Source organism: Nanorana parkeri, unplaced genomic scaffold (assembly GCF_000935625.1).
Source record: "Nanorana parkeri isolate BGI_ZX_2015 unplaced genomic scaffold, ASM93562v1 scaffold713, whole genome shotgun sequence".
Classification (NCBI taxonomy): Eukaryota; Metazoa; Chordata; class Amphibia; order Anura; family Dicroglossidae; genus Nanorana; species Nanorana parkeri.
Genome location: NW_017306981.1, coordinates 459,519 through 482,330, shown reverse-complemented (window position 1 = coordinate 482,330; position 22,812 = coordinate 459,519). Strand labels below are relative to the sequence as shown.

General features: G+C 39.9%; 1 protein-coding gene across 3 annotated transcripts in view; it reads right to left on the bottom strand.

Moving 5' to 3' along the window:
* Positions 1–22,812, bottom strand: part of ATE1 (arginyltransferase 1) — a 77,532-nt gene that overhangs the window by 20,213 nt on the left and 34,507 nt on the right. The gene's annotated exons all lie outside the window — the stretch shown is intronic.

Sequence of the window (22,812 nt, the reverse complement as noted above, 5' to 3'; positions counted from 1 at the left end):
TCCCAAGTGTCACACTGAGCTTCTGTTTTGTGTCTGTGTATGTTTATTTCCAGGCAGCTCAAATGTAAATTTACCCACAATGAGAGCTGAATGTGTATCTTCTACACTAGAAATTTCTGCCTTTGGAAATTTAGTTAAGAGAATGATGAAGACATAAAAGAATGGAGTATTAGCTGTCATTTCAGAATCTGAACTCACAGAGAACAGAGGCTAGGTTCCAACCAAACTGTTTTTTGGTTTTATCTGTTAATCTTTCAGATTTATCCCTGACCGATCACATACTACAGAACAATTCAATCCCAAGGCCAATCTACATGCTTTCAATACCACCTGGATCAACGATAATTTGAATACCATTACACCACATATATGGCAGGTATGGGAAATTGAAATCTCATGCCTTCTACCTGATAGTACTCAACAGTTCTACGGTATGTGATCTGGATTTCTGAGCAATGCCACAGGCACAGGCAATTACAGATTTTTACTTGCATTATAACACATGTAGCCCAAGTATCTTGTAGCATAACCCATTGTTAGGATGTGTACAGACATGTGGGCAATATAACATAGATCAATCCTAACTCACTTTTGTGCCTTAGGGCTTTACGAAGTGCAAGAACACTGACAATAGGGAAGCGTTTCCTAACATGCCAGTGTGCAGATGTTTTGTATGCTTGCCATGGGGTCACCGAGAGTGACTGTAAATATAAATCACGTTTAGTTCAGTGCGCACTATAGCAACAGCATGATGCCAGTACAGACTGGTCACTGAGTGGGAAACATCTATAAATGTTAATGTGAACCGTGAATGAAAGAAGTGGATGTGTTTATGGCAAACAATCACATTTTGACCTCTAGTTATACAGTGTACGTTTAAAAAAAAATAACATGATTGGCTGCTACACTAAATTACCAGCTTGGTACCTCTGTGAAAAGGGCACTTTTTTTTTCTTAGAACAGTTCAGAGTGTTACTGTTCAGACATTCCAAAGAGTACCAGCAAGATAATTAACTCCATGTGTCCCCACCTCCCATCACTTTCATCACATCTGATCAACGACCTTTTGATCAGTTCAAAAGATCACTTGAATGCTTTTTGATTTATACAGCACTAGCCATAAATTCTCTAATACACAAGACCTTTATGTGAAGCACATTGTTTTTTTTCACATATTTAAAAACACATATTTTATTATAAAAGTCCAGTTTAGAAATGAGAGAGAATAAAAGCAGTATTTAAGATTGCCACAATTAAATCATCATGTTACACTACATTGCTATCATATTAATTGCTGTAAGAAGAAACGTTTCTTGATGGTACCTAAACCGGGGCTTTTGCTGAAAGAAAGTAAGGAGGTGTTGTAGAACCTTCCCCTGGGTAACAAAATGGGTCCTGATTGGGGTTAAGTATAATTTAGACTGGAGAATACTTCATTATCAGCTTCCTGTATTGATATGGCACCAATATATTACACAGTACTATATAGAATTCAAGTCCCCCTGTGCAGCTTAGGAAAAACTCAACTTATCTGCACATTGCTTGGATTCTGGAGCACAGACATAAAGAGAATATACATCAGGTAAGAAGGATCCTGGTGGGATCTAACCGTCCCCTCCGCTCTTTAAAAGACCTCCTGCATTCCAGCTCCCTCATCAACTCCTCCCATGCTCACCTCCAGGACTTCACTAGAGTCTCTCCCATACTATGGAACTCTCTACCCCAACCTGTCCGTCTATCTCCCACTCTGACTGCCTTTAGGCGATACCTTAAGACTCATCTCTTCAGTGAAACCTATCCCACCTCAACCTAAACACTGAACCATCACTTTCTCAAACAATTCATCCACACACAGCTACCTCCTAATGTATCACTTGCCCATCCCTGTTAGATTGCAAGCTTTCATGGGCAGGGCCCTCCTTACCATCTTGTCTTGAATTGTATTGTGATTGTAATGTCTTCCTTATATTGTAAAGTGCTGCGCAAACTGTTGGCGCTATATAAATCCTGTATAATAATAATAATCTGAATGAAGCAATATGCTAGGGCCATAAAGCAACATACAGCCCCAGTGCCAGTGAGTTATGCGTATAGCAGCAGAACGTAGTAAATATCACAACCATGTCAAAAAAAAAAAAAAAAAGAAGAGGAGAAAGCCAACAAAAAACATGCACATTATGTCAAAATCAAGTTAAATATTTTTCCAAAAAAGAAGTTTACTGTGCCTAAGGGAAAAATGGGGTAACGTACATCATCTGCCCTATAGGGGAACTTTCACAGGAATCATGGAAAAAACACATATATTGCTGGACTTTTGCCATTCACTTGCAGAAAATGGACTCCTGACTAAACAGTCACACAGACAGTTTTGTGACAAGTGTACGGCTCTTCCAAACCTGGCACTTTGTGCTTTTCCAAGCCTGGCACTGCACAGATACAGCTTGCTCATTTACAGTTCCAGGAAAAGACATCTTTATATTTGCAGCTGCATGGGCAGCCCCCAAAGCAGGAGGAATCGACCTGCCCAAGTCAGACATATCCTGCTGCCCTACATTTTCCAGGTCTGTCAAAAAAGCAGAGGGCACAGCCTGTTTTACACCAGCACAGGGAAGAATAGACTTTGATGGCTGTAAACCTTTCAGCACAGGGCAAAATGTTCATAGCAATGCATCCCCAAGAGGTCTGGATAACCTTACTACTACCCGCAGAATACAAACATCTTACTATGATCATTACCAAATGTATGACTGAACAAAGAGAAACATGTTCTGTTTGGAATTAAACAGTGCCCTTTAGTGTAAAGCAGGAGTGCCCAATCCACAAGCTGAGACCAAACACTTGTATTGTATTTACTCTAATTAAGCTGTATACAGCTGTTCATTGCAACCCTTGATTTCTTATTTCCATATGGAGAAAATCATTTTCAGTAAACAAGTAACAAAAGATGCTAGAGTTGACTATCACTAAATGTCCAATAACGGTTCAAACTTTTTGGTAATTTAGAAGGAAAGGATATGCAATAAACCCTTTTAAATCTTGCCTCCCTACTGATCTTACATTGGCAGCATAGTTTTTAATAAATCTAAATGTAATTACCTGTTTTTAACCTTTGTCCAAGCGGTCACATGACTGCAAAGCTCCAGTAAATGCGCCTATCTGTGCAGGCCCACCCACACCGGTGAATCCTTAGAGCAGTGACATCACCCCACCAGTGTCTGTGGCTCTTAGGTATTGTTGGCCCTGAAAGTGTTACTTTGCCCACCAGCCACATAGACAGGCACACTCACTGGAGTTTAGCGATCACGTGACCACTTGGAAAGAGATTAAAAACAGGTATTTACAATGAGATTTATTACAAATTGTATGCAGCAAATATAAGAGCAGTGGTGAGGTAACATTTAAAAAGGGGGGTTACTCCATAGCCTTTCCTTTTACTACTTTTAAGGCATATGAAGCAGTACAGTGGAGTAGCTGTCTTGCAGAACATGAAAACTGAATTTAAAGTGTATGTCCAAGCATGACCCAAACTTACACTAAAAACCTACAAGACCCACCATAATTATTTTCTTTTACTTTGTTTCCATTTCATAAACAGCTTTTATCACTCCCTGTGGCATCACCAGGCTTGTAACATCCTTGCAGGGGTAGCTTCTAGGAGGTTAGTTCCTACAGATATAGACACAGCCCCCTCCCCAGAACTATCTCCCAAGAGCCCTTTTTCTACACACCATGTGGACAAACTATTAGGAGTCAAGGCAGCAGCACTGCTTTACTGGGAAAGGTATTGCACATGTGTGGAGTCGGGGATAGGCTGGAGTTCTGTAGTGCAGCAGGCAGGGTTGACAATGCTGGTTAGGGTTTAAGTGCAATAAAAAGGCACAATGTTGGCAGCCCAAACAGGAAATTAGGTGCACATTGGATCTCCGGTATCTTAACGGATGTTTTTCTGTACTTGCATTATTTTTAAAAGGGAAAAAACATGGAGAAATGTGTTTTTACTGAAGAGATGTACTAAATATGTTTTTTTCCCCATTTGTCCTACAATATACTTAAAGCCCAACTAGGTCCTTATCTACAAAGAGATTTGTGCTTGCGGTGTTTTCTCACACATATGGCTTCCAAACTGTCAGTTTATATGTGAGAGTTCCAGGGACATTACCTTGTTAGCATAAATAAAGACCATAAATATACACTGTGTGCACAATTATTAGGCAAGTTGTATTTTTGAGGATTCATTTAATTATTGAACAACTACAGTGCTCTCGGTCAATCCAAAATGTTAATAAGCCTCAAACCTGAATCTTTAAGAAAGTAAAAGTGAGGTTTTGGCTTTCTTAGGAGGATATCTATGTGTGCACAATTATTGGGCAACTATTAGTGTGCAGGATTATCATGCAACTAAATGGAAAACAAACATTTTCCCGTCTCACTCGTTTCTTTTCATGTATTAAAGTGAGAATAATAACAAAACAACTAAAAAAATTTACAAATAAACATTTTACATTTTTAAAAACAAAATCAGTGACCAATATAGCCCTTCTTATCAATAACAGTCATCAGCCTTCCATCCATGGACTCTATCAGCTTCTTGATCTGTTGATGATCAACTTCTTGTGCAGCAACCACAGCCTCCCAGACACTGTTCAGAGAGGTGTACTGTTTTCCTTCACTGTAAATCTCCTGTTAAAGAAGGGCCCATAAATTCTAAATAGGGTTTAGGTCAGGTGAGGAATAATAATGTCATTATTATTTGATCTTTAAGGCCTTTACTGGCTAGCCACGCAGTGGAGTACTTCGATGCATGCGATGGAGCATTGTCCTGCATAAATAACATGGTCATTTTGAAAGATGTAGACTTTTTCCTGTACCACTGCTTAAAGAAAGTGTCTTCTAAAAACTAGTAGTTGGTTTTGAGTCCATCTTCAAAATGAAAAGGTCCAACTAGCTCATATTTATTAATACCAGCCCACCAGTACCTCACCCCCACCTTGCTGGCGTCTGAGTCGAAGTGGAGCTATTTGCCTGTTACTGATCCAGCCATGGGCCCATCCATCTGGTCCGTCAAGAGTCACTCTCATCTCATCATTCCATAAAACCTGTGAAAAATCTGTCTTCAGATATTTCTTGGCCCCGTCTTGACGTTTCAACGTATGCATCTTGTTCAGTGGTGGTTGGGTTTCAGCCTTCCTTACCTTGGCCATGTCTCCGAGCAGTGAACACCTTGTGCTTCTGGGCACTCCAGGTAGGTTGCAGTTCTGGAATATGATAGCAGTAGAGCATAATGGGTTCCTGGTAGCTTTACGTTTGATTCTTCTCAAATCTTTGCCAGTTAATTTGCCTCTTTCTTTCTCAACACGTTTCTTACGACCCTGTTGACTATTTGCAATAAAAAGTTTGATGGTTCTCTGATCACGCCCCAATATCTTAGCAATTTCAAGAGTGCTGCATCTCACTGAGAGACTTTTTACAATTTTTGACTTTTCAGAGTCAGTTAAATCTCTTTTTTGGCCTATTTGCCTGAGGAAAAGAAGCTGCCTAATCATTATGCACACCTTGATATAGGGTGTTGATCTCCTAAGGCCACACACTCCCTCATTACAGAAATACACATCACCCGATATGCTTAAATTCCATAAGCCTTCGAGCTTATAAAGCTTGGAGTTGGACAATATGCATAAAAAGGGTGATTTGGTCAAAATACTCACTTGCCTAATAACTGTGCACACACTGTATTAAGACAATAAATATATTTTTTCCTGCGTTTCTTTTGGTTGTCCTCAGAGTGATCTTGTTTCTCTCACAACCCATAAACATACTGGGAGAATTATTGACTCTTACCCAAATTGGCCCCATCATGCATAGAACTATAAGACAATAGAAGGACATTAGAACTGTAAACTCCATGGACCGATATGAAAAGGATCATTTCCCTTCAGTTCGTTTTACAAATTTCCCATCTTACTTGCTGAAAGAATTACAAGTTATTCTAATGATCAGACTGTACAGAAAAACTAAACTCCGTACCTACAACACCCTGATCTCATTTCACCCATTTTGTCAAGTAAGTTACTCAACAATGCTTTTATTTCTTTATACAATAGTCAGTGTAACTACAGCGTTACAGCGCTGACAATTTTAAATTCAGAAAGAATTGGAGGTTATTTGAGTAGCCATTCTCTTTAAGTGGCTGTGAAATCTGGTGATTATAATTAGGAAATCACATGCAACTGGATACTCTTGTTAACCCCTCTATATGCAGTTCAACACAGCCCCCAGTCATTCCCACTAGGCTGCTAATCCTTCTCCAGCTCAGATAATCTCCACAGTATTAGATGCATAAACACGGCACGTTAATGGGGACCCCATCTCTGTGCTCATACTGAACCCATTAAGTGTTAAGATGGCATAGTAAATGTAGTACAGATTTTAAGGGGTCTATAGGAAACTCCAGCTAAAACGTATTTTGTGGTCCTAGTACAGTGGGTAAGTGTTAGAACCTCCATCTGCTTTTTAGTGCTGTCTAATCTCCTCTTGGATATTTCCTCTCACTTTCTGTCCCAGTGACAGTGTGATCATGCCACAAGAATCAAAGCACCTCCCCAATGGAGACACAGACAGCAATTAAAATGTACTCTTACCTAGTCTGTCAAAAAAAACAAAAAACCTTTCAGCTTTTAAATAATAAGTAGAAAGGCATCAATGTTAACTACATTCTCGTGCAGACTAGGTTGATTTCTTCAACCATAGCAAAAAAAGAAAAGAATTGGCTCCCAGTAGGCATCAATAACAATAGACAACGTCAAAAGAACACAAACATAAACATCATATTAAATAGCCTTAGTTCAGAGTTGAGGTTATGATTTACATTTTCAGCTTCCTGTGCCAACCACATGCCTCCCTCAGTATATTTGGCTTGAAGTAGAATGTGGAATGAAGATTCTGTCCCATTGGAATCAGCACAGATTCTGGGAGGCAGGGGTGGATTACAGAGTTTAGTCTTTAAGGGAACCAGTTTCCAGTGGACATCTGTAACAATCTGAAACCCCACTCTTAACTGTTTTTGGAATTTGGTGTAAAGTGGAGCAACCAGTGGAAAGGTGCATGGAAAAAACATGTAAGCACCACACAGTAAAAATAAAATTGTGTTTACTAGTCAAAATGTACTAAACAAATAGTAATAACAAAAATGCCAACCACGTAACCAATCTACCACCCCACTGCATTACCTTAAGACCACTTTAGGACTTCTACCTTAAAGTAGATGTAAACCCTAACTCAATGACATCCAGTTCACTTAAGATCAGTGTATCAGTGTATTAAAAAAAGTCACAGTGTTGCTTTATAAAACAATGTTTACACCTCTTCTTCATCCTTTTTTTTTTAATAATGGTGGCACTGCTGATCTGCCCTAGGCTCTTTGCAGCCACTTTCTGTCTTCATGTAGGAGCTCCAGTGATGGCTGACAATGGCAGAACATGCATTTGAAATATGCATTGGCAGGCCGCTAACAGTCTCCATCTGGAGCACATGTGATAGGGTAATAATTTAGAAGAACAAATCGGAGATAGATGTCAACCCATAAGAGGAGGTGTCTGAACAAGAATCTTTATAGAAGGATCCCCATGTATTTTATTGAAAGATGTAGATTGAAAAAAAAAAAATACTGAAACTGACTTTTAGAATTACATTAATATGTTAAAACATATGCGATTTTAGTAATTGGGTTTACACATACTTCAAAAGTAGTATTTCTACTATGTGCAGGTCTAGAAAGTGTACAGATGTTTTCTTTATCCTCACAGCACAATATTATCTTCAGCTCAACAAGCTTTTATACTAAAGTATAGAAGCCTATTCTAATATATTGTGAAATCAGGCTGTATCTGCTACAATGCAACCATAAATGTTTTGCACCGAGCCTGAGAGATGCTTTTAAAAAGAGCAAGAGCGAACTGTTCTCCATATTACTGAAATAAGCCTACGTAAACTAATAACTCAAAAACCATTAAGCAATATAACAACATGTCCCTCTTCAATAATCATTGTAGCACTAAACATCAAAGAGCCCTAGCAGAGAAAGAAAGAGTCTAGTAACAGGGTTTTGGCAAATTACAGAGCAAGGGGCTCAGCATGAGGCTGACACAGCATTTCACAGCTCCCTGCTTCTATCCTCTGCTGTCACTGCCAAATCACTAACTTCATCACAAAAGGTTTTGATGCGGTTTATAAACTGCATGTGCGACAACATTTTAAAAACCAATATACTGGTTCAACTAAAGGTAAAGTTGGACACACATTATGGAAACAATGCTCTCAACGCTATCCTTTGTTTAATTTGCCAGTACAAGGAAGCCAGCTTTATAATACAAACTAGTCTGGTGAAAGTGTCCAAATAATTATGGTCTTTACAATCCATATGAAAAAGAAAACACACAGTGAAAAGGGAGTATTTATAATTAAATGGAAATGGCCTGTCTGCCTGGGCTCCTTTTTTATAATAGCACAGGAAGGTCCTCTGGAGTAAACTATAGAGCTCCATCTAGAGGCCAATCTACAAATTTCTATAAACACAACAAAAATATGGAAGAACAAGCACATAAAAATTGCTTTATGATACGATAAATTATTCAATAGCTTTTTTTACTTTTGCTGAAAATATATTGCAGTTTTCCTTTAAGCACTGGGTGAAATCAAGAAGATAGTTTTTGTAGCAGCATAGGAGAGGATCACAATCTCGATGGCCTTTGGCTTTCTAGAAATGAAAAGCACATGATCTCCTAAATTCCAGCCTCCAGAAATTCAAAGTGATTTTGAATAAGGCAAAACAAACCAAGATGAAGACTGCTTCATAAGCTTTCTCCTAATTTTGTAACTATAAATGTCCAGGTGATGGAGGTATGCAGTAAATTTCTTAACAATGTGTTTAATGATCTTGCTTCTTAGCAGCTTTGTAATTATTTATATGTAATTAAACATGTACATGGGGCCATATTTGTGCAATATAGACCGATCAGTCATGACATTAAGACCACCTGTCTTAATATTGAGTAGGTCCCCTTTTTGTCACCAAAACAGCCCTGACCCGTTGAGGCATGGGGGGTGATTTACTAAACTAAACACACACACACACCAGGTGTGTGTGATTTTTACACAGCAAAACGTATTTATCAACCAAAAAGTCTCTAAAAGCATATTTCCACTAATGCCATTTATGGAAAAATCATGCACATGATGCATATATAATGCTGCTTCACAGTTTAGACAAAAATGGTTAGCTCATGCATTTACATTCCTGCATTCATCAACGCAAGCAACATAACATAGAGCTAATTTACACCACATTACCTTGCAATTCATTGCAGGGCTTTGCACAACACACCTGCTGGGTGTGTACACACTACAAAGGTGTTTTGATTCCTCCCATAGATCATGCTGGGAGGGAACACACTACAGAGGTGTACACACGTTCGTGGTGTGTTTAAAAGGTTAGTAAATCAACCCCATGGACTCCACTAGACCCCTGAAGGTATGCTGTGGTATCTGGCACCAAGCTGTCAGTAGCAAAAACTTTAAGTCCTGTAATTTGCGAGGTGGGGCCTCCATGGATGGGACTTGTTATTCCAGCGCATCCCACAGATGCTCGAATTGATTGAGATCTGTAGAATTTGAAGGCCAAGTCAACATCTCAAACTCATTGTTGGTGTTCCTCAAGCAATTCTTGACTCATTTTTGGCAGTCTGGCTGGGAACATTATTCTGCCAAAAGAGTCCATTAGGGATTACCATTTCCATGAAGGGGTGTACTTGGTCAGGAGCAATCTTAGGTGGTCTCAGGTAGGTGGTACATCTCAAATTAACAGTCACATGAATGGCAGGGCCCAATGTTTCCCAGCACAGACCCAATAATGCCCAAAACATCACACTGCCTCTGCTGGCTTGCCTTCTTCCCACACTGCATCCTAATGCCATCTCTTCCACAGGTAAGCAACACACACACCTGGCCATCCACACGATGTAAAAAAAAAATGTTATTAAATCAGACCAGGCCACCTTCTTCCATTGTTCCGTGGTCCAGTTCTGATGCTCACCTGCCCATTGTAGACACTTTAAGCAGTGGACACGGATCAGCATGGGCATCCTGACAAGTCTGCAGCTACGCAGCCCATACACAGGAAAATTGTGATGCACTGTGAGTTCAGACAACTTTCTAACAGAACCAGTATTAACTTTTTCAGCAGTTTAAGCTACAGTAGCTGTTCTATTGGATCGGACCACATGCGTCAGCCTTTGCTCCTCATATGCATAATTGAGCCTTGGCCGTACATGACCCTATCACTGGTTCACCGTTTTTCCTCCCTTGGACTACTTTTGGTAGGTCCTGACTGCAGACTGGGAACATCCCACAAGAGCTGCAGTTCTGGAGTTGCTCCGCTCCAGCCTATTCATCACAATTTGGCACTTGTCGTAGCTCAAAACCTTACGCTTGCCCATTTTTTTCTGCTTCCAACACATCAACTTGAGGGAAAAAATGTTCACTTGCTGTCTAATATATACCACACACTTCCAGGTGCCATAGAAATTAGATACTCAATGTTATTCACCACCTCTCAGTTGTCATATTGTTATGGTTGATCGGTGCACATGCAAGCTCTACTGCTTGCATAGTAGTATTCTAAAATAGTTCTGAGTATCACTGCAAGATTAAAAGACAGGGTCTTAATTAAAGGGTGTATAAGCCCAGAAACAAAAATGTAAAATACTGGAGCTTACCAGTTCTTAGATGTGGTTGCTGCATTAGTTTTATAAATACCCCTTTATTCTGGCCCAAGTAGTATTTATGGCTGCAGTCACCTTACACATATGCTTTTAAACTGTTGTTTTAAGGCTGCCAGAGTCGGGACTCCCTTGGTTTGACTGAAACATTAGAATTCAGATAAGCAATGAGCCACCATTACTCAATCATCCACTTCTATGTGCATCTCCCCTTTAGCTATCAAGATCTGTAAACAAATGGCTTTTTACTTCACAGTGAAAACCTAGTGCCTGTGAAAAGTAAAAGGAGTCGCTTTACCTGGCTCAACAAAAGAATGCAAACTGTCAGCAATAATTCATATTCACTAGACTAAACCATAATACTGTTAACCATAATGATGTTCAAAACCAAAAAAAAAAGTAAAAAAAAAAATTTAACGTTTTTAAAATGTTTAAAAAAGGAAAAAGTCAAAAATAAGTAAAAAAAAGCAACAAAAAAATAAGTTTATGAAAAAAATAAGAAAATATCGTGCCAAGGAGGCTATTAAAGATAGGAAACTCCCTTTTAGATTGCGAGCCCTCACGGGCAGGGCCCTCCTTACCATATTATTTTGATTTGTATTGCGATTGTAATGTCTTCCTTATATTGTAAAGCGCTGCACAAACTGTTGGCGCTATATAAATCCTGTATTATAATAATAATAATAATAATAATAGGAGACAAACATACCATATTCTAAAATTGTTACACACTAAAATTGTATATTGTGGCCTATAACTCCCAAAATAAAAACTGAAACCCCAGACATATGGCATACCCTATGAGTCAGGACAAATAAAATAATTTATTATGAATTATTTTTCCGTTAGCTACACGAATTATGCACACATTATTATTGCCAAAACTGTAAAAAATGTGTTTGTTTTTTTTATTTTTTTTGAATTTATATATGCATATGTCACATCAAATTAAAGCCCATTTTGTCCTTTAAAAAACGGTATGTAATATGTGTAGGTGCAAAGCATGAGGAAGATGGAAATTATGGTTAAAACACATAGCAAAAATGGTAAAATTGCTCTGGTCCCTTGAAGCAAAACATTTTTCTGACGTTGTGTCACTAAGGGGTTAAAAGGAAAATCTTGTTATGATGCACAATATAAACGCCTATTTAATATTTTAAACACCTTTCATATAGGAGGCCCAAACATATCAGGAAATGTGTAGAAAAGGGCATTGTACATTCTGCGCCCCCTCACTTCCTTCATCTTCAATGTCCACCTTGCCCAATAACAAATAATGCCATAAAGAGACTTTACAACATGTGCGAGAGCCAAAGAAAATGTTCCCCTAACCTGTGCTTTGTGGTCTGTTGACAGCAGCCAAAGAAAACGAAGAGTTCTTCCATTACAGAAATTTGTGTTCACGGATAGTTCTACTAAAGATGTGGTAGTGTATTAAAATACTCAATAGGAATTCAAAGTAATACATTTATACAATATTCAATTCTTCCACGTTGTTACCAAAGTCAGGCAAAAAAATGCATTTGAGTTTTTGCTTTTTGAATTCAGAAGTCTACTTCAGGACAACAAATCGTAGCTTACTGCTCTAAAGGATGGTTTAACGATTTTAAGATAATACGAATTACTACATAAACAATTTTTTAAAGTTATATATATTACTACCTTTCCACTGGATTCTGAAACTGCTAAAAAACAAAACAAAAACACAATTTCTTTATACATTTGCCTTAGGCAAACTGGCACATTCCATATACACAACTGGTAAACAAAACAGTCCAAGAAATATAATTTCCTGCTTATGTGACTTTATGGTGACCTTTACCAATACCAATGTTTTCCCTGCTGGTCTCTTCACCTGTACCAGTGTCTTCACTAAAAACCTCACCACCAATATCAGTGTCTTTACTGCCAGACCCTTGACCAATACTAGTGTCTTCACTGCCGGTCTCACCACCAATACCAATGTCTTCATTTGTGGCCTCTTCACCAAAAGCAGTGTCTTTGCTGCTTGTCTCACCACTAATGCCAGTGTCTTCACTGCTGGCCCCCTACCAATAGCATTGTCTTTACTGCTGGCCCCCTATCAATAGGGGTGTCTTTACTGCTGGCCCCCTATCAATGCCAGTGTCTTCCCTGCTGGCCCCCTACCAATAGCAGTGTCTCTACTGCTGGCCCCCTACCAATAGCAGTGTCTCTACTGCTGGCCCCCTACCAATAGCAGTGTCTCTACTGCTAGCCCCCTACCAATAGCAGTGTCTTTACTGCTAGCCCCCTACCAATAGCAGTGTCTTTACTGCTGGCCCCTTACCAATAGCAGTGTCTCTACTGCTGGCCCCTTACCAATAGCAGTGTCTTTACTGCTGCCCCCATACCAATAGCAGTGTCTTTACTGCTGCCCCTATACCAATAGCAGTGTCTTTACTGCTGGCCCCCTACCAATAGCAGTGTCTTCACTGCTGGTCCCATCACCAATACAAACGTCTTTACCGGTGGTCTTTTCAGCAAATACCGGTCTTTCCACTGATGTAATTCTCTTCAGCAATTCCAGCATCTTGATCAATATCAAACTTAAAACAAGCCACTGGTAAACTAAAGGATAAGTCACAGGACACAGCACTAAAGTAATATTATCTTTTCCCGCTCTATCCAAAATATCTATCCACTGCAGAAATGTTAAATCTCAACTTTAAATAAAAATTTCACCTAGATCACATGAAAATAATCATGTCTATGGAAACATTTTGGTAGTATCAAGCGAAAGATACTTGACAGAAAAAGACACCCTCAGCTGCCTGTTCTCGGGATATCAGACCAGGCCAATCACCATTAACCCCACTCCCAACAAACTGCATGTTAATGGAAAATTGTTTGTGCAAACATTTGTTTAGCGGCTGTTACTTCCTCCTGTTTTTTTGCTAACTAGGGGCAGCACTAGGCATGCTGCAACTAAATTTCATACCTATTTTACTTAGTTCTATAAATAGGTTCCTAACCCCTCAACAAGCCTCGAGATGGAATGAAACATCGAGACACCAAAAATCTAGACGTGTTTTCCATTTAACAAACGCATACTTTTTCTTCTTATAAAGACCAGTGCCACTTGGCAGTACAAGCTGGAACTGCAATAAAGTCAGAAAACTCACTCACACCTACTCTGCCATTTTTACTGTTTTAAAAGTTAATAAACTTGTTACCTTATGAAACAAAGCGGGCTTTACTCGAAATGGAGCGCAACGACTATTACAGAACCTGCAGTTTTTGCACTGCAGGAATGAGACAATAAAGAGGCTCAGTAGGAAACATTCGGAAATTGTTTAAAAGTTAGCTATATGCAGAATGCTGTACGGTCAAAACTGGAAAGCACATTAGAAGGAAGATAAATATTTACAGAGCACAGCGTCGGTACAAAATACAGAGGGGAAAGGCCATATATATGTTCCAGGAGGTGATAGAGAGAAAAGCTAGCAATTAGTTGGGTTGCCAGAGAAATAACAGACTGGAAACAAATGCCCATGCTAACAATCGATGTGCTTTGTGTACTCTGGACATAACTGTGTTTGATGATGCCAGAAAATATTCTCCAATATTCTGCAGCAGAAAAGGTACGTGTACACTTATTATAGGTGTGGTAAGCTGGTGATATGAGTGGATGTTAATGAGAAAGGTGTCTACCAGATGCCAACCAGAGACAGCTGCTGTGCAGAGGTCACAAGTTCAGGAGCCCAAATGCATAGACACACAGATGGAAGTTTTTAAGGGTTCTTTACTGAAGGCAAAACACTATTCTTTAGGAAAATATCTCCTTAAAGATACACTAAGCTCAGGAGTTAAATCTTAAAAACGGAGCTTTACCCATATCTTTAAAATAACAACAAACACACCTTTAGAAATGTTTTGTAATGCCAATCTACAAACACATACTTCTAGATAATTAACGGTTTTGTATTCTTTACATATCTTATACCTCTTTTTCCCCCGTCATCTGACAGTGGCCATGTTTACTAAGGGCAGATTACTAGATCTCTCTTTACTTCCTGAAAATATGGCACATGTGACTAGAACCTGTGACTATGCACATCATCTCAGAGGAGCAAAATGCCTTTCCCCGAAATTAGATTTCCCAGCAGTGCTCTGCTGATGTAACCTTCCCAGCTTTGGTAAACTGGAGTCATTTTGCCCTTTGAAAGCAGGAAGTGAATGCTCTGCAAGTATTTCAAAATCACAGCATTTTACACCTGACATGTCTGTTATTAATAATCATCATACAGAGAGGGATGCATTGGTAGCATTTGATTTTTTTAGTAAAGGTCCACTTTAAAAATGCATTCAAGCTCTTTAACTATATACAAAAATGTATCTTATTTGTGTATCACTCGGCTGTTGATCCTCAAATCATCCCAGAATTGGCGCTGACAAAGTCCTTCCTTCTGGAGGGTTGCTACTTTTATTCCCTATGGTCCCTGTGTGTGTTATAAAGTAGTTGCATATTTGTCAGGCTGAAACCGAAAATGACTTTTTCTTCCAGCTTTTTAAATTATTTTTAAATTACTTTATTTTTATTTGTTACTTTACTGCTGGGGGCTCTGGGGAAATATTAGGAGTATAAACAGACCCCTGATATTTCCCTTTTAAAATAGAAAAAAAGATTGAGGACAGAGTCCTTAATCTCTTTTTCTGCAGCCCCAGCACTGAACAGGAAGCCTCTATATTAAGCGTTCCTGTTCATTCATACATTGTGGATATAGTATGAGTTGCTATGTCCACAATCGTGAATATACAGGACGTAAATGTAGATCACTTCCTATTCCTTCATAACTGGTACATAGTCATTCACACTATGTCCTGTTTTTTACAAGCATGCTGAACGTTTGTACTCCGCTCTCCATCCTGAATTGGACATCAAAGAGCTCTACTCCAATCACCGCTCTCCATCCTGACACAGGGGGCTGAACCGGGAGGTGCGGGAGGAGAGCACAGCCTCCAGCAATGCTGACAGTGCTCTCCTCCCCCACCGTTTGGCATCCTGAAACCTTCTCTCCTCCCCGCTGGGTGCTGGGGAAGCCACACAGCCCAGCACCCAGTGAGGAGAGAAGCTGGGATGTGCTGAATTTTCATCCGTCATGGCACTTTCGGCATTTTGACAAAAGTGCCATTTTCTGCCAAAATGTTTCAGTGGCTGAAATTTCAGAGCAACCCTACAAAATAGTAAACTAAACGTGAGATTGTAGTCTATAGTGCTTACACTGTTCAGCTGGGTAACTCGCACAGAATTAATTTACATGCCGTTTTGCTGGATGAATAAGCCCTAGAAGAGCTTCTTCCATCCACACTCTTTAGCATAGTTTTCTCAGGTTACGTGTTACTTGTCTGGAGATCTTCACTGTGCGGTCTTCTAGGAGCTGCACAGCCGCAACTCAAAAGTCTCCCGGCTGAACTGTTTGTCTGTGCTGTCATTTCCACTTATTCCTATGAAAAGGTTGTCCACCATTGGCTGAGCACAGGCTGAGATCTGTGTGGACAACTAGGAAAACTGTGTGTGTTCCTAGTTCTCAGACCTGCTGTCAATCAGGAAAATTAGTCAGAGTTATTGTCACGTTAATCAATTCATACCGATTCTGCTAAACTTGGTCTGGGCGTCTAAGCTTCAACAATAACTCCAATCTTAAAATGGTTAAAGTGCATCTGTACAGGGGAGAATATGTAAGCTGCAGTTGCTGATCTTTCCTTCTAAAACTGCTAGTTGATTGGCAGTCAACATGATCCAATAACTTCAATACGTTTTAAAACCTGCACCTAACCTCTTGTGAATAATCTTCTGTCATTTTGTTGGCTCAATTATTTGTACCTGGCAGCTGATATAAAATAAGCTATACAAATGTCAAATATTTGCTGTACCAGTAGGAGTATTATGTACAGAAGAGCAGCCAAAGAGTGTGACTTCTGTGCCATGGCGGGCCTGCCTTCCAAACACTCTTCCTGTAGAATGACAGCTGGGGAGATGTAGCAAAATGAATGGACCTGAATCTTCTTGCTACATTTAATACTCACATTCACTGTAATGTAGCCAAGCACAAAGAGAAGCAAACACCTAGCATGTGCATACTAACCCCTCGTTCACACCTGAACGTTTTGTAGCGCGTTCTACGCTCGAAGAACGCTCTACAAAACGCTCAAAAATATAAATTGCATTGGAGTCAATGGACTCGTTCCCACCTTGCCGTATTTCCGCCCGTCCCGAACGCGCTACAAAACGGCCCACGCCTGAAAAGGTCCCGGGACTACTTTGGGCCGTTTTGTAGGGCGTTTTCCATTGGGATACTGCCAAGTAGCCTTTGTAATCGCGCGACGGCCGCGCAACTTTTTTACCGCGAATCGCGGTAAAAAAACCGCGTGACGGTCGCGCGACAGACGCGCATATTACAATACGCCTAGGTGTGAATGGGGGCTAAGGCATTAGGCCCAATACATCCTTTCCGGGACAGCATTAGTTGTGTGCCCAATAGGCATATGTGTATTAAGTGGCATCATGATGGAACATACCCAAGGAAGAACTATCCTGCCCATGGCATGGATTCAAGTTGTTCCTTTCATTGATTTCATACTGCATTAAGACACAAAAGGAAGACTCGACACTGTACTTCCTTCAAAGATCAAATAAGGTTAGGCCCAAAATAAATGAATTTGCCATTAACCAAATTCTGTAGTGGATGCCCAGTTTGGGAACAATACAATCCCACCAACACTTAAACAACAATTCATTTCTCTGGCATCTGGATTGTTCTAAAAAATTATACAAAAACTGCACTTTTCACCTTAATATCCATTTCCTACCTTTTCTAATGGTGTGGCATAAGCCAAGCTGCCTTTCCTTTGTCTGAACTGTTGACACTATCCAAGAAAGCTGCAGCTGTGAACCAAGTCCACTGAGCTTACATTATAGCTAGGATCCATGGTTTCAGCTCTGGCTTCTGGGTGACAGTAGAGGAAGCGGCTACATTACCGATTGACTGGATAGAGGCAGGGGAACATGAGGGGTGATGGAGAAATGCAGCAGCAGCAGCACATGCAAAGCCAAGTGCAGTAAGTGAGAGAACGGGAAGGAAAATGGAGGGTTACCATGAGGTGACACATCACCCTAATCTCTAAACTGTACAATGAAATGCAGTAAGACGGTGTTCTCAGGATGCCAGAATATAGTCATGAAAGTGTTTTTGACACCATTCAGTCCCCCAGGACACTCCAGAAAAACCTAAATGGAAACCCGAATGCTTGTGTAGGTTAATCTAAAAAAATTAATTAAAAAAAATTGGCTAATGTCTAAATATATATAGTTCTTATTGTTACAGTTCTTATTGGAATATGCCTTTAAAATCAATAAAACATTTCTTTGGTAACCTTCAAGATTGTGTGCTTGCTATGAGAAAAATCTTGCCATACGAGAGAGAAGATGGTCACTGAAGCATGACCATGATGTAGTGACCACAGAAACACTAATAGATAGTGAAGGATGTTTTAAACAGCTAAAGAAGAGTAATTATGAAAATCTAATAGAGACTAAAGAAAAAGAACAAACACGAGAAATGCCTATATTGTTGGGAACTGTTATGTATACAGTATTTATAACTAAATGCTCTAAAAAGGACAACAGCAAGAGAATAGTTTACTTTAGGGGTGCAGCATGGTGAGTGCAGGGTTAAATGTGTGTCTATATCAGGGATGGGGGAAGGATGGAAAGAAGGCATTCCATCACTATGCTGGCCTGCTTCCTTGCACATGCTGTTACTGCACAATGTCAAAGCTGTGATTGTCCCTTGGAGCTGGAACTAGCTGAGCCCGGTGTGTTTGACTCCTGCATTTCCGTTTCACTGGCGGGTGGCTGTGGTTTAGAAAGCACGCAGAGTGTACCCCCTCCTCTACTTGTTCTGGAGGAGGAAGAGAGGGCTGAGCTAATGTGGTGCAGAACAGAGGAGCGCTTGTTCACCTTCTCCCCAGCAAGCTGCATATTGCTCTAAATCAAAGTAGAGGAACCAGTCTATATTTACCAGCCTCTCCTGTCCATAGATCTACTATGGAAGACAGGAGCAGGATTTAAGTGTGTCCTGGAATGGCTTGGGCTAGGCACATGAAAAGATAATGCTTGTTCTGTCAGTAAAAATAACTAGATGCAGATTTATTACAAAATTAGGGTTATTACAAAAATAAGGAGGCAGTCTGAATGTGGAGTACACGGCTTACAGCAAGGAGTTATAAAGAAAGCTTACCTATGGATCTATCATAAATACTATTTTGGAGCAATTATGCCGAGAGCGATCAAATGATAAAGTGCGCTTTCTAACACTAGCAGTCTACTACTTCACTACTGTGATTATTTTTACTTACATCAAACAATTCTCCCCCCAAATTGTCTCTGTAAGCCTTGCCAGAAGGCAAAGTGCTAGAATATATTTCCTGTCCTATAACAAGCTACCCTACGCTTGACCAAACTCTATCAAAGGCCAGACTTGACAGGTCTTCCACTAAAGTCCAGGGAGTTTGGGCTGCACAAGTGCTGTGCACGACAGAGGATTTTTAAAGCAGCATTTCCGGTAAAAATAAAAAGCTTTGGGAGTTGCATCTATATACTGCAGGGGAAGAAAACCTTGCAGGCTCTCATTTTTACCTGAGGGGGCAGAAATATTTGCTCACTACATACTTAGGTAGTGTTTCTTGTTTATGCTGCCTATAGACAGCAGATGTCTCTTTGAGAATGTTCGGTGGTAAGACATTTCTCTGTCCTCATCAGGTTCACATGGACCAACTGAAAGGTATTCCAAGACTTTGCCAAATACTGTGCAACCATGGTGACAGTATTTCCCATATGAAATAGAATGATTGGCACATGCTTGTAAATGGACATCTATAATAAGCTCAGAAGCACTCATTATAGCAGTCTAGGGAATCCCTATGTAGCTGAATTAAATCTGTTGCATTGCACAGATTGAGCCATATATGGTCAGCCACAGCAATCAGACACAGTGGGGGGAGTTTATCAAAACCGGAGAAGACAGAATCTGGAGCAGTTGCCAATAGCAACCAATCATCTTCTCTTTTCAGTTTAGCTTTGAAATATAAAAGCAGATTTGTTGCCATGGGCAACTGCTCCAGTTTCTGTCTGCTACAGTGTTGTTCATTTCCCCCACTATGGTTACTTTTGCTCTCTCTCAGTGGATGGCTATCAGACTAACTGAAAACAAAACAACCTGTTGGCTTAATGACCAATATCCAGCAGCCAGTCAATAAAGATAACTGCACTTAAAATATACAAAACCAAAAAAGAGTTGGTCTAAAGCTGGCCATACACATGTCAATTCGTAGAACGCAAGTGAAAAAATGTGTTACCGCTCAACTTAATGGCCATAGGTTTTTTTACCACATCATATGATCTGTCAATAAAACGATAATAAAGTTCTTGACGTACTGCACATAACCAAATTTTGGTTGTCAATTGCTTAGTTTCTGACGATTATTTGCAATCCCATCACTGAAAAGATTAAACTGAGTGAAAACTGAGTGAAAAAGTTTATGGCCAGCTTAAGACATACACCCTCATAAAGAAATACACCGATCAGCCATAATGGCATGATCACCGAGAGGGGAAGTGAATAACATTGATGATCTGGTTACAATGGCACCTGGAAGCGGATGGGATATATTAGGCTGCAAGTGAATATTTTTTCCCTGAAGTTAGTGTGTTGAAAGCAGAAAAATTCTGCAGTGCTCAGGACCTACCAAAAGTGGTCTAGGAAAATCAGTAAACCGACAACAGGGTCATGGGCGGCCAAGGCTCATTAATGCACAGGGGGAGTGAAGGCTGGCCTGTGTAGTCTGATCCAATAGAAGAGCTACTGTCGCTTACATTGCTAAAAAAGTGAATGCTGGTTCCGATAGAAAGGTGTCTGAACACACACTCTGTTGTGTATGGGGCCACATAGCCTCAGAACGCTAACTGCCAAAAAGTGCCTACAATGGTCACGTGAGCATCAGGACTGAACCACGGAGGAATGAAAGAAGGTGGCCTGGTATGATGAATCACATTTTCTTCATGGAAACAGTATTCCTTGATGGCAGTGGCCTCTTGCATGAGGATAATGTGCCCTGCCACACTGCAAAAATGGTTTAAGAATGGTTTGATGAACACAACATGTTTGAGTTGTTGACTTTGCCTCCAAATTCTCCAGATCTCAAACTAATCGAGCATCTGTGGGATGTGCCGGAAAAACAAGTCCGATCCATGGAGCCCCTACTTTGCCACTTACGGGACTTAAAGGATCTGCTATTGACGGCTTGGTGCCAAATACCACAGCATACCTTCAGAGGTCTAGTGAAGTCCATGCCTCAATCTACTCAATATTAGGCGAGTGGTCATAATGGTATGGCTGATCAGAGTATAAGAACTGGCAAGCATGAAAGTTAACCTTTAAAATAAACGCTCAAATTGTGTACTCCTTGAAAAACACACTACTGTTTCCCTTAGCTTAGCTCACCACTCTCTTCTAATCACTTTCTCCCAATGCAAAGAGGAAGCTGGTCCTGACACTGATTGGAGTGAAGTGATAAGCTGTTTCTCATGACAAAACATTGTGTCCTGACAAATGACTTCAGCACTCTGCTCTAATTATGCAGCCGTCAGGACTAAGTGAAGATACAAAACTGCAGACCTAAAATGGGTTGCAAAGTGACATCAAGTTAGGGCTAGAAAGCCTTTAAATACACAAACAACATTCACTAAGGCAAGATTTACATTAACAAAATTGTGAGACAATTACATTCAGGAAAATAATCAAAGCTCCTAGACACATAAGCATTTTATTCTTCTGTGTTCCCCTACTAAAGACAAAATAATTGATGGCTGTGATTTGGAGAATTAAAGTGTCTGCAAGAAAGTGAGAAAAAAAAGAAAAGGAAAAAAAAAGACAGGATGAAGCACTTTTAATCTTGCAGAGAAAACAAACAAGCTGCCTTCATATCTTATACTTCCTTTCATGAAAAATTGGAATATAAGGAATACCTACATTGGTTTGCATGAGGATAATGTGCCCTGCCACACTGCAAAAATGGTTTAAGAATGGTTTGATGAACACAACATGTTTGAGTTGTTGACTTTGCCTCCAAATTCTCCAGATCTCAAACTAATCGAGCATCTGTGGGATGTGCCGGAAAAACAAGTCCGATCCATGGAGCCCCTACTTTGCCACTTACGGGACTTAAAGGATCTGCTATTGACGGCTTGGTGCCAAATACCACAGCATACCTTCAGAGGTCTAGTGAAGTCCATGCCTCAATCTACTCAATATTAGGCGAGTGGTCATAATGGTATGGCTGATCAGAGTATAAGAACTGGCAAGCATGAAAGTTAACCTTTAAAATAAACGCTCAAATTGTGTCCTCCTTGAAAAACACACTACTGTTTCCCTTAGCTTAGCTCACCACTCTCTTCTAATCACTTTCTCCCAATGCAAAGAGGAAGCTGGTCCTGACACTGATTGGAGTTAAGTTATAAGCTGTTTCTCATGACAAAACATTGTGTCCTGACAAATGACTTCAGCACTCTGCTCTAATTATGCAGCCGTCAGGACTAAGTGAAGATACAAAACTGCAGACCTAAAATGGGTTGCAAAGTGACATCAAGTTAGGGCTAGAAAGCCTTTAAATACACAAACAACATTCACTAAGGCAAGATTTACATTAACAAAATTGTGAGACAATTACATTCAGGAAAATAATCAAAGCTCCTAGACACATAAGCATTTTATTCTTCTGTGTTCCCCTACTAAAGACAAAATAATTGATGGCTGTGATTTGGAGAATTAAAGTGTCTGCAAGAAAGTGAGAAAAAAAAGAAAAGGAAAAAAAAAGACAGGATGAAGCACTTTTAATCTTGCAGAGAAAACAAACAAGCTGCCTTCATATCTTATACTTCCTTTCATGAAAAATTGGAATATAAGGAATACCTACATTGGCCAGCTCAAAATGTTTTACACATGAAAGGGAATGTTGCTTA